We start from the raw sequence: 13,337 nt of genomic DNA, 5'->3' as shown, positions 1-13,337 counted from the left end.
TTGAAGTTGTGGTTGATCTTCTGCACCGCCACGTACATGATCAGACTTGTGCAAAGTGAAGGAGTGTTGACCTCATCACCTTGTGCCTGTCCCAAGTGCCTCGTCTATCTTTTCACTTGCTCATAGATAGAAATGAGCATTTCTGGTCCTTTCTCTTTTCTAACTGATGACTACTTCGAGTTCATTTCTCACCACAGTGGCGTGTCCTTCCATTTTTCCCTCCTGACTAATGACAGGAGAGAACCCTGTCTCATTTTCCCTCTTGTTTTACTTTGCATATTCATTTTCCCATTTTCTTCCTGACTCTCTTCATGCTAACCTGTGGCCCTGTATCTTCTTTATGTCTCTGTGCTGCATCATGTTTGTTCTCCCTTCTTCCCATAGACTTCATGAGAGTTTTTATGGTCTGTAATTCAGGAGTGTTCTATAGGATCTGGAGTTTTAGCATGGTGTTATGAGGTCTGAGGTATCCTTCAGACTTGACATGCTGCAGAAGTGTCTGAAAATCTCACTGGACCATACTCAGTTTGTTGGTCCATGCTGGCAAGCTGGGCTAGCGGTAGTACTTCGCTGAAGTGTTACCCGATCTGTGGCCTGGATTTGATGTAGAGAGCTGCTGGAGAAGGTTTCCTGGGACGACCTGTTGCAGAGCAGTCTTTAAGATTCACCTTTCTGACTCCGGGTCTTTAGCATCAGAAATTTATGGGCACTTCCAATAAATTCCTCCAAGCAGCCTGTTCTGTATTTGGCAGTGAGGCAGACTGCTTAGGTCAGCAGATGTGCACGCTTAGCCTCAGAGCTGAGGTTAGAGTTATCTGCTGGCTAAAGGCTCACCCAATGTTTGCGTGCATCTGGAAGTCTGTTCTCTTAGACATGCAAAAGCTACCTCTTACTGACTGTGCAGAGAGATAGAAAGTGTTTGTGTCTATTGCTCCAGTAAGGACCGCTGCACCAGTGGCATGCATGCTGTAAGTGACAGAGGTCGTGCCTCCTGCTGGTGTAAAGTGACTTGGCGGGATCCAAGCAGGATCCATTTTGCCCCATCTGCTCTCCTGTCCTGCAGGGTTGCTTAGGGCGTGAGCACAGCTTTGTACTTTGGTCTTCCTGAGGATTCTGCAAGGCATATTTTGCAGCAGAACAAACTTAAAAGTCTTGATTGTGACTTCCTGGTGGCTGTGGTTTTTGAGAGATTCTGAAAGCTAATTTAAAGAAAGAGCTTTTTCCTCCTCCATGTTTAAAAGAGTATACCTTCAACCATAGGTTGAGTTTGGCCTGTGGAGTTTCTTCCTTTATTTTCCAAGGTACTTCATGTGCTTCTCTGCTTAAGAACGAGGAGAACTGGGCCGTGAGGGATCTTGACTGTGTTTGTCTGCCATCTGCTACCTCTCTGTCAAACCATATTTCTACCTGCTCCAGAAAGTCTGCCTGCCAGCTGTGTTTTGTATTACTTGTTTGTTTGGTGTCTTGCTCAGAATGGAAAGTTCTCCTGAGATGCTGTGGCACTCTCTAAGTGTTACAGCAGTTTCTTTGATGAAAGATGCCTTGCTGTGCTGAAGTGAGATGCATCAAGTTGAAGGTGATTGAAACCCTGCTGTCCTGCGCTGCTTCAGCAAAGTGATGCCAGCTTTTGGCTCGGTAAAAGGTGAAAGCTGGGTAAGTGTCTTTCTCGCCTGGAGCACGGCCTGCTGGGGCTGTGCTCTGCTGATGGTGTTGGCAGATACCAGGTGATGAGCTGGGTGGCTTTACTGCTGAAAAGACCCAGTGTTGCCTTTCAGAAGGAGAAAGCTAAGACAAATCTTACTGTGTTTTTAATGGATAAAAATTGAAAAAAGAAGGCCTTCCAGCAGAGCCACATCGTGTACTTTGAGCTGGACCTCACTGACCCTTACACCATCTCGGCTCTCACCAGCTGCCAGCTCCTTCCACATGGGGAGAACCTCCAGGATGTGCTGCCCCGTGACATCTACCGCCGGCTCAAGCAGCACCTGGAGTACGTCAAACTCATGATACCATCCCGGATGACCCCAGACCAGCGGGGCAAAGGGCTGTATGCAGACTACCTCTTCAATGCCATTGCTGGTAACTGGGAGCGGAAGAGGCCTGTGTGGGTGATGCTGATGGTGAACTCTCTGACAGAGGTAGACATCAAGTCACGAGGCATACCCGTCCTGGATCTGTACCTGGCCCAGGAAGCGGAGCGGCTGAGTAAGCAAACGGGTGCTGTGGAGAAAGTGGAGGAGCAGTGCCACCCGCTCAATGGGCTGAACTTCTCCCAGGTGAGATGGAGTGGCGTGCAGGGTGCCAGACTGGCTGCCTGGGTGGGTATCCCAGCAGCAAGTGCATGGGCTGGGGTGTGGGGTAAGTGCTTTCTCCTAGAGACTTGCATTTGCTCCCTGCAGCCTGTGCCTTTGTCTGTGCCCTCAGGAGAGTTTGCTAGCTGTAGGAGTTCAGGCCGTGTCCTAAATTCATTTAGACCTGGCCTGGGGAGACCTCTCTCCTCTTCCCTGGGCAGCCTTGGGCAGGCTCCAGCCTAAGAGGCCTTTGGATGTCTGCTCTCTGACCCTGGCTGGGCTGCCCTGCAAGGAGGCCAGGGAAGGCTGGGGCTCAGTGTCTAAACTTGCTTTTGTAATAGCTGGTTAGTTAAGAAGAAAGGCGTGATCGCTTGTGGGAAGCAGGGATGCTGTGAGTAACGCTGAGAAGTAAGCACTGATTGGAAAAGTATCCTAGTGGACCCCCCAGTGCCCTCAGAAATAGGGGCCTGTCCTCTGCATTGGGAAAAGTGTGTTTTGTTTTGTTATTCCCCTTTTCTCCTTTCTTCGAGACCAGGTGAGGGTCAGCACAGCACAGCTTCCTGCAGGAAGCTCGACAGGCTAGTGCAGGCCCATGTGCAAGTGCCTTTGTGTTTGCAAACCAGCGGGAGTTTAGCACTGTTGTTCATGCAGTGTCACACCAGGCAAGTAGAATGACCTCTGTGTTGTCCACGTGTTGGATGGGGTGGTCATGGGCTCTCATCTCTGAACTGAATAGAACAGGGAGCAGCATCTGTCACTGACTGACTGCCACAAACAGGCATAAGCTTGCTCTCTGACCTGGGGTACTTTTGCTCCAGCGATGTGCTAGTTTGGGGAGAGGAAGTGGCATTCAAAAAGGGCAAGGAGATGACCTGGGAAATTCCAGGCCAGTCAGCCTTACCTCTGTCTCTGGAAGTGTGATGGAACAACTCATTTGGGATGTCATCTCCAAGCATGTGGAGGAAAAGAAGGTTATCAGGAGTAGTCAACATGGATTCACCAGGGGAAAATCACGTCTGACCAACCTGATAGCCTTCTATGATGGTGTGACTGGCTGGGTAGACAAAGGGAGAGCAGTGGATGTTGTCTACCTTGACTTCAGCAACGCTTTTGAAAGTGTGTCCCACAACATCCTCATAGGTAAGCTCAGGAAGTGTGGGTTGGATGAATGCACAGTGAGGTGGATTGAGAACTGGCTGACTGGCAGAGCTCAGAGGGTTGTGATCCATGGTGCAGAGTCCAGCTGGAGGCGTGTAGCTAATGGTGTTCCTCAGCAGCCAGTACTGGGTCCAGTCTTGTTCAACCTGTACATCAATGACCTGGATGAAGAGACTGAGTGCACCCTCAGCAAGTTTCCTGATGATACATAACTGGGAGGAGTGGTTAATACAGCAGAAGGCTGTGCTGCCATTCAGCGTGATCTGGACAGGCTGGAGGACCGGACGGAGAAGAACCAAATGAAATTCAACAAAGGCAAGTGTAAGGTCCTGCACCTGGGGAGGAACAACCTCATGCACCAGTACAGGTTAGGGGTTGACCTGCTGGAAAGCAGCATTGCGGAGGAGGACCTGGGAGTCCTGGTCCATGAGCCAACACTGTGCCCTTGTTGCCAAGAAGGCCAATGGTTTCCTGGGGTGCGTTAGGAAGAATGTGGCCAGCAAGTCGACAGAGGTTATCCTCCCCCTCTACTCCGCCCTGATGAGGCTGCACCTGGAGTACTGTGTCCAGTTCTGGGCTCCCAAGTTTAAGAAGGACCAGGAATTACGCGACAGAGTCCGGCAGAGGACTACAAAGATGATTAGGGGTCTGGAGTGTGTTTCTTATGAGGAAAGACTCAGAGAAGTGGATCTGTTCATCCTGGAGAAGTGAAGGCCGAGAGGGGATCCTATTTATGCTTATAAATATCTCAAAGGTGGGTGTCAAGAGGATGGGAGTAGACTCTTTTCAGTGGTGCCCAACCATAGGACGAGGGGTAATGGACATAGACTGAAACGCAGGAGATTCCATCTGAATATGAGGAGAAACTTCTTTACTTTGAGGGTGCCAGAGCACTGGAACAGGCTGCCGAGAGAGGTCGTGGAGTCTCCTTCTCTGGAGACATTCAAAACCCACCTGGACTGTATTCCTGTGCAATCTGCTCTAGGTGAACCTGCTTTAGCAGGTGCGTTGGACTAGATGATCTCCAGAGGTCCCTTCCGACCCCAACCATTCTGTGATTCTATGATTCTGTGATTCTGTTTGCTTAGGAACAGGTGAGACCTGCTGTTGCAGCACGCCTTGGCAGCCCAAGGCAGGAAGAACTTTGGTCATGGGGCTGTGCAGTTTCGACTGATAGCTGACACTTTCCCTGTCATCCTGAAGCCTGTCCCATCAGTGTAGCGTGGTTTCCCGTGCTGGAAGGAAAGAGGAGAAAGGGAGGTGCAGCCCAGTAAGAGCAGGGACAGCATTTGGGTCAGAAATGCTGCTACCCAGGTCAATCTGGGCAGGAGACCATGGTGCATGAAATAGCATGGCAGCCCAGGGTGCATCACTTGTGTAGTCCTTAACTGCACGCAGGGCATCTGCACCCTTGTCTTTCCTTGTCTGGACCTGGACAGCCTCATTGTCATCGCCAGTCTTTTGCTTAACTGTGCTTTGAATCCTCGTGCTGTCACTGCTCGCAGCCACCCTAGAAATGAGCTCGGAGGTTGCATCTCCTCTACCTCTTATCTGGTCGAGGCTTTATTCACATGATTGCCAGTGTTTTCCTTTTGCTGATACTGCCCCTCTGATTTAGCATGATAGAAGCCTGGGGACTCGGGCATGTGCTTTCTCCACCGCCTTGTAAGACAGTGGCAGGGAGGCTGAGAAATACAGCTTGCAAATCACGTCACTGTTAAGCTCATGCAACTGTTGACACTTGCTTTAGGGCCTTCACACAGCTGTCTTTAAAGAGTGGCTGTTGCTGTGATGGTTTTCAAGTGGAATAAATACCACATGAACTGGGAAGCTGCATGGGGTGAGGACACACCTCTGGGCTGCAATACCCGGAGTTGCCAACCTGGTGACATTTATTGTGAAAGCCCGGTTAAGGGTGTCAGGATAACCAGAACTGCGGGAGAAACTTAGCTCTAGTTGGGAAAGTCACAGCTTGTAATTACCTCATGGTGGATGAAAATGCGCGTGTGCATCATGTGAGCAGTGGCTCCTCCTGTGCCTGCTCACTTACATGGGCAAGGCGCAAGCAGTTGCTTGTGGGAGCAAGTCCGGAGCAGCTACTGCACTGCAAATTCACACCCTCACTTCTGCCTGCTACTGGATTTCCAATACAGGCATGTTGAGGAAAGGGAGAAGCAGTGGCAGATTATTTTCATGTTTCTAGGCCAATTGCATGGTTGTTTCAGAACCTGACTTGTGAACTCTCATGGTTGGCAATTCTGTAAATCTTTGATTTCAGAGCTCTATCCTCAGTTTGTTCGGCCAGTTGAGTTAATTATGTGTTTAATATAAACCAAAGAAAGACTTTGAAATAGGCTCTTTCAAAATGATTTCCTTTGATATTGTGCTGCTCTCTGGGAACCCCCAGTATCAGACCACTTCTGTGTGTCTGCTTTTCACGTTGAATGGGCACACACAGACAACTTATGAACTTCTGCTGGGGAAAGTGGGGACACAAACCCATAAGGAATCGTCTAATTCTGTGCAAGAAATGCCTTTTTTGGTTGCAGCAGAGTCACAGAGAGATTATTTACTTGGCAGGGAAGCAAGTTTAGCGCTCTTAGTTTATGTTTCTGCATTGAGTTTGCTCTCATTTACGACATGGTTGTACTAGCTTGTGAGGAGGACTCCCAGGCCACTTAAAAGCAATCCATTTTTATTAGCTAGGTCTCTCTTTTGATCCATACTATTGGACAAGGTCTGGTTGGTGTGGGTACATTATTGCAGGTAAAGGTCTGGAACAGATTGTCTCGCTGGGGTTGCACAATGCTCAGTAACTGCAGAGTGCAAACAAAGCCAAGCTAGAGACTTCCTTCGTCTTGTGAAAAGAGGAAAAAAATAAACAGGCCCTCCCCCATACAATCGCTAACACTGCCTGGCATGGTCTCTTTTTCTTTGGCTGTATTTATTCCAGTTTCCTCTCTATCTTCTGGTTTATGACTCTGTTATTTTACCTGCCAAATTTCTCTATTCTTGCTCAGCTGAGGCCGGCTGCCTACATAGCCAGGCCATAAAAGTATCACTTCTATGTGGTATGCAATGCTGTGTACGCAGTCTGTGAAATACTTTACTGCCTTCTCAATGCCCGTCTTTTGTTCCAAGATCTATGCAACTTCAGGGAGTACGGAAAGATTAGCCTGTCTCCATGCCAGGGCCATGGTGTTTACTTTCCTGTTTCATACTGTTTCCATGCTAATTTTTCTTAAGGACTGTTTTTCTCCCATGCCACCTTCTTCCGTGGGTAGTGCCTCCCTTGTTGCAATACCGTATAAGAACGCAGATCTCACTCCTAGCAGCATCTGGGCTTCCAGAAGATAAAAGGCTTTGTAGCCATACATTAGCTGCCACTGCTGACATCAAGCACTGGAGTCAGTCTTCTGTCTATGACCTCCTGTCAGTTCTCCAGCTAAAAACTCCACTGCACGTTTTGTACCTCCAAGCACAGGGTACTTTTGATGCATGGGTCCAGAAACATTATCTGTTCCTGCCTTGCTAATGTAGCTTATCTTCCTCTAATTCTTATTACAAGGCAGTGAAACAAAGCAACTCCTCCATCTCTTGCCTACCTGGTCAGCATCTTCTCAGTGCTAGCCAATTTCAGCAGAACAGCTGTAATGCACTCACCATCTCTCAGCAATAATGCACCTCTAGTTCAGGAGCTCCTTATGCCTGGTAACCAGAAAGTGGGAGATCAAGCAGAGCAGAATAAATTTATGTATGTTGTGTTTCTTATGCTCATCCTTTAAGTACCATACAGGTGAAATCTAGCTGAAACCATGACTCCTAATTTTTAGAGTTAAGCAGTGAATGCAAAGCTCTTATTAAAAAGTCAGGCTGAGCTGGGACAGTGGGTACTGCTATGTTCACTCTTTGCCCGGGAATTTTACGTTTCACTGCTCACTGTAAAGAACATAAGTGAATAAAATTTGTCTTCTTGCACAATTTGGAGATGTAAACACTCCTTCCTTAGGAGAGAACTGATAAAGTGGAACAGAAACATCCCATGCCACATCTGAGGCACAGAACTGCACATTAAATGCAGCAGAGTTCACACAGTAACAGGCTGTACATCAGGGACAGCTGGACAAGTTGTTCGAGGGCAAAACAAGAGAATGAAAAGGTGACAAAGACTCACCAGTTATAAAGAAAGAGGTCTCTCTGCTGTCATCAGCCACACCACTAAAAATTACTGATGCAATGTGAGGCAATCTTTAGCATGCTTCTCCAGCCAGCTTGCTGTACAGCATTATGAGCTTGCACTCAAATACAAACCATCGTGGGCCACTCCCATGTCTGTTTCTGCTATATGCCCCATCCCTGTCTCTCAGCACTGCAACTGCACTGCTTCTTGCCAATACACACCTCTCCTGATGCACTGAACCTACAAAGCCCTGCCTAGCTACAAATTAGCACAGGGAGCCACTGGCTAGCAAAGCCACATGGTGTCCTCACTATCTCACTAGGACAAGTTGTGAGGCTCTCCTCAAAGGCCCTCGAAAGACAAAGACATCTAAAACCTTAAGGGATATATGAAGAGTGATGGAGAACTTGAAGCACCCATCTCATAAGTTGTACCCCATGTCTTTAATCCTGCAGTTAACCATTGCCGTCTCTAGTTGCCACTCCATTTGCCAGATGATGTACAGCACAACAAGTGACTCACCTTTACAACATTTCCGTGTCAGAGCCTGGTGTAAGTCAAGATCAATCACCTTGAAAAGCCTTGGAGCCAAATTCTGCAAGGTTACACATTGCTTGAAAATCAGATGAAAACAGTTTGAGCAGATATGCATGAAGTGTAAATGCTGAAGAACAACCAGACCTCTACAGGACATGCTAAGTGACCACCAGTGGTACAGCCTGGAGAGGTAGAGAGGAAAGCAGTGATGCCAAAACTAGCAGATGATCTCTTTTGCTATTTTCCCTGTACACTCTCTCACTTACTCGATGAGTCTGTAATACCCCTGAGGCTTAACAGTCTCTGTCCTTGAGAAATTTGACTTCGGCCTTCTCCACTCCTGAACCAACCATTTCACAACCCATCTTCCCATGGCTGCTCATGCTGTCCAGTTTCAACGCCTAACCATGGAACCCCCTTGCTGTTTGACTAATGCTGGGACAGAGCTGTTTCCTATCACAATTCTATCACTCCTCAGTAAATAAGACAGCATGTGAAAGTAAGATCATCTTCCTGGTAGGAGGTAAGGCTGACAAATGGATTGGCTTCAGGCACCACAATCTGAGACCTAGAGATTTTACTCAGTTTTTATTTCTGTTAGTCTTAGCAACAAGACAGGACCTTAACTGTCCCCTGCCATTCTTATTAGAAATCACAGCAGAGATAAGGGACGACTGCTTCTACTCAAATCAGTCTGAGGAAGTACAGTTTCAGTCCTCATTAAAAGTAAATGCAGCACAGCTTTCAGAAAGATGCTTTCCGAACAGCTCTAACTCTCAGCTATGAAAGCCCATCAGTAATATCCTCTGCTGGAACCTTCTGTGGTCAAGAGAAAGTTCTTATTATCTGGTAACTAATATGCAATTACTCTCCTCTAGGGATTGAAGTGGACGGAGGAAAACACCTGGAAGGAAGGGAGGGAGGGAGGAAGGCAGGAAGGCCGGAAGGCAGGAAGGAAAGGAAGGCAGGGAGGAAGGAAGGAAGTTAGTTCCTCTTCATCAAAAACTTACTGCCAGGCTCTGAACAGAAGCACTGTGGACAACCTCTGGCTCATTGTGGAGGTCCTTGAGAAAGGCAGGTGAGCACAGAAACGAAGAACCCCCTTATCTGGGGAGGAAATGCAGCAGCACCACAGCAAATGCCTTGTTCCCAGTGTTGCAACAAGTTACATTTTTGTTACCTCTACCAGGTAGAAGTTGATAGGTGTCTGTGCAGATCCCACCACTGCAGAGCCTGGGAAGCTCTTTTACCCTCTGTGCCACGGCATGGTATTGTCTATATGGACAGCACATGCCCTGGTGAACCTGTTTCACCAGCTCATGCTCTGTCCTCTGTTTCCCAGCTAGAGGAAAAAGCATTCCTTTTTACCTCGCAAGGGGCTATCACTGAGTGGAAGTCTGAGCTTTATCTCACTCTTCCCATATGCTCTGCCCCCCTTCAGCTCTGGCTGTGCAACCTGCAGAGTATGCAGATGCATGGACCAGGGCAGGAACCATTCCTGGCCAGGGGGCATTTTCCATGTAGTGTGTTACAAGGTCGTGGGAGACAGGCAGTTGGACTGGCAGAGATCTGGTCAGCTCCCAGCGATACAAGGTAAATCTCTCTTCCTCCCTGGGGACCCTCGTCTCGGCTGTGGAGAGAAACTGCCAGACATGCTAGCTGAAAAATTATCCTAAGAGTTTGAGCGTTACAAAGACAAGTTCCACTCCCACCTGTATGGCCCAGGGTCTCAGCTACTTGGAGTGAGCATGTCTCCAATCAAGACAGAGCGTATACAGCGTATACAAAATGGGCCACCCTGTGTTTTTTCCTGTGTGACCATGAGTAGGTGGAATGGGAAACCTACCTCAGTCCTAGAGGCACAGGTACATGAGTTGCAAGGGAAGACAAACACGTGAGGGGATTCTGCCAGAAAAATGTTGCTCCGGTTTCCAGCAGGCAGTTCCCCAGACAGAGTAGAAGAGCTGATCTTGTTCCGAACCTCTTGAACAGGCTTCTGATTCATTCTTGCAAAAAAGGAAGCAAAAAGTACTATTGTGATAAATACAAGGAATTTGTTCATTAAAGTCCCTTTGTTGAAATGTTTTGTTATTTGTTGTACTTGATGAGCAGTTTGGAAAGTTGTTTTAAAACTAAGGGTGGTGGGTCGTTTGGCGGGAGAGGCGTGTCAAGGTTATTGCAAAGTCACAACGACGACAACCTAGCAACAGAAGACACATGCGCAGGAGGGACGGCTGGAGGATATAAAAACTGAAAGAACCCGCCACGTGTTGCGCGCCACTGCCACTATTAAGGGGGGCCGCCCAGCGCTGTCTTTGCTTATTGCAGCCTGCTACTATTTGGCAATAAAACCTTAATTGTTTAAGTTAATTGGAGTCGAAATTTATTACAATTTGGTGCCGTGACTCGGATAAAGGAATTTCTAGTGGCAACTCCTATGAGGGGGGCGCCCCGCTTCTCCTTCTAAGCGGCCCTTGCAGGAGCCTTCCACTGAATCCTTTACCGACGAACACTTCAAATTTGCAATAAGCAAAGTAAAGACCGGTAATTTCATTAATGAGCGGTAGTCTCATTAATGAAGGACGTACCGTAAACTTTGTGCACGAAGACCCGAGTGAAGACGCAGGAAGCGTGAGTATAGGCCGGTCATCCACTCGGTTGGGGCTGGGATTCCTGAGATACAGAGACTGAGACGTCCAATTGCGGACGAAGCGAGTGCGGTAGTGCAGTAGTGCAGTTCTCGTAGCCCGCGAGGGAGCGAGTCACGAACGAGGGGAGCGTTTGTGTGTGCGTGTGAGGGTATCTCAGAAGATGGGACAGAAGAAGAGCAGGCCTTCTGTTTCCATGGCGGGGGAGCCACAAGGCCACACCCTCAATTCCCCCAGATAGTCCGTTAGGATTAATGATTAAGCATTGGGAAGATTACCCTTCTAGGCAGGGTAAGAACAAAACAAAAGTGATATATTATTGTATGGAAGTTTGGGGTGGTAAGGAGATTCGCAGAGATCATCTTTATTGGCCAGTTTTTGGGTCATTTGAAGACTGGGTTTGTCAGGCCCTGAACATTTATGTTAATTCAAAAGAACCATTCAGTCAGGAAGAAAGCGAATATGCACTACTATGGATAAGATCAGAAACCAGGACTAACTTATATCCGTTAAAAGAAAAGGGGGGGTGAAGTGTATGACTGCCAAAAAGAGAAAAAGAAAGAAAGGCGGCAAGTGGAGATTCCAATAACACCTCCGCCTTATGTGCCACCATCACCACCCCCCGTACCAGTTCTCGACATACCCCCTTCAGCACCGATCCTAGAAAGTTTAGGAGATAATCAACCCGTAGGACCAATCACCCATAGTAAAGTAAAACAATCACAAAGCCAGCTTTACCCGCTGCGAGAAATCGCGATGGGAGGACCACAGGCTGGAATGGGATACGTGGCAGTTCCCCTTAATTCCGGTGATGTCAGGGACTTTAAAAAAGAAATGGGAAGCTTGTTAGAGGACCCATTAGGGGTAGCAGAGCGAGTTGACCAATTCTTGGGGCCCAATATCTATACGTGGGATGAACTGCAGTCAATAATACGAATACTATTTACCGCAGGAGAGAGGGGGATGATTCGAAGGGCCGGTATGCAAATTTGGGACGCACAGCACCAGCAAGGTCCTGCAGCCGATATAAAATGGCTGCTGCAAAGACCTGATTGGAACAATCAAGATCCAATACATAGGGGTCATATGGAGGATTTGCGAACTATAGTGGTCCAAGGTATTAGAGAGTCCATTCCAAGAGGTCAAAATATTGGTAAAGTGTTTAGCGAATACCAAAAGAAAGAAGAAACACCCACGGAATGGTTAGAGAGGCTCAGGAAAAGCTTACAGTTGTATTCAGGAGTAGATCCTAGTACCCCCGTGGGGGAAGCGTTATTAAAAACACAATTTGTAGCTAAGTCTTGGACAGATATTAGAAAAAAGCTAGAAAAATTGGAAGATTGGCAAAATCGGGGTTTAGATGAGCTACTGAGAGAAGCTCAGAAAGCGTACGTTAGAAGGGAGGATGAGAGAGAGCGCAGAACCGCACGAATGATGGTTGCGGCAGTTAGAGAGGGTACAGCTCAGCAGGGGTGGAAACCTGCAAGATGGGGAGCACCCCCGAGGAAAGAGTTTAATCCAAAAACAGGAGATCCTAGTGATGGGGTTATAGTAAAACGAGGTGAACCAGTAGAATGTTTCTATTGTGGGAAGAAGGGACATATAAAGCCAGATTGCAGGAAAAAGAAAGTGGATGAGAGAATGTTCAAAGCAGAACAGGGGTGTCAGAGGCTCTTCTTGCTGGGGACCCAAAAAGGAACAGAGCCCTTGATAAAATTAAAAGTGGGACCGCAGCAGCAAGAAATTGAATCGTAATTGGGGCAAAAGGGGAACCATTTCGGGTCCCTGTTATAAAAGACGTAATCATCGAAATAGACATTAAGATGGGAGTGGGAGATTTGCTTTTAGTTCCTGAGGCCGAAAATAATCTTTTGGGGAGATTTAATAATTGAATTAGGCATTAATTTAGAAGTAATAGGAGGAAAAATTCGAATAAAACTATGCCCTCTCAGAGTAGAGGATGAGGACAAAATCAATCCTGAAGTGTGGCACCCTTTAAGGTAGAAATCTCTAGTCCAGATGTACCTATTCGTGTAAAGCAATATCCAATATCTGAGGAAGGTCGAAGGGGACTAAAACCAGAAATAGAAAGATTATTTTAAAAAAAAGGGTTACTTGAATCATGTATGTCTTCCTTTAATACCCCCATTTTACCTGTAAGGAAAAGATGGGAAATGGAGGTTAGTACATGATCTGAGAGAGACAAATAAGAGGACAGTTAGCTGATTCCCTGTGGTGGCAAACCCACATATTCTTCTAAATCGATTAGGTCCGAATGATCAGTGGTATAGTGGTTAGCATAGCTGCCTTAGAAGAACTAAAAACAAAAGATGCCCTAGCCACGAATATGCAAGCCTCACGTACGCAATAACACAGAAAAGGAAAGATTAATAAAACTGGGAGCAAAGCAACGGGGTGAGCAATGGAAACTAAAAGATGGAAGAGAAATAATGCCAAAAGTAACTGCAGTCAATATAATGAACAAGCTGCACAGTATTACACATAGGGGAACACAGGCACTAG

Source organism: Caloenas nicobarica, chromosome Z, assembly GCF_036013445.1.
Source record: "Caloenas nicobarica isolate bCalNic1 chromosome Z, bCalNic1.hap1, whole genome shotgun sequence".
Taxonomy (NCBI): domain Eukaryota; kingdom Metazoa; phylum Chordata; class Aves; order Columbiformes; family Columbidae; genus Caloenas; species Caloenas nicobarica.
The sequence above is the reverse complement of the archived record's forward strand: the minus strand, read 5'-3'. Positions refer to the sequence as shown.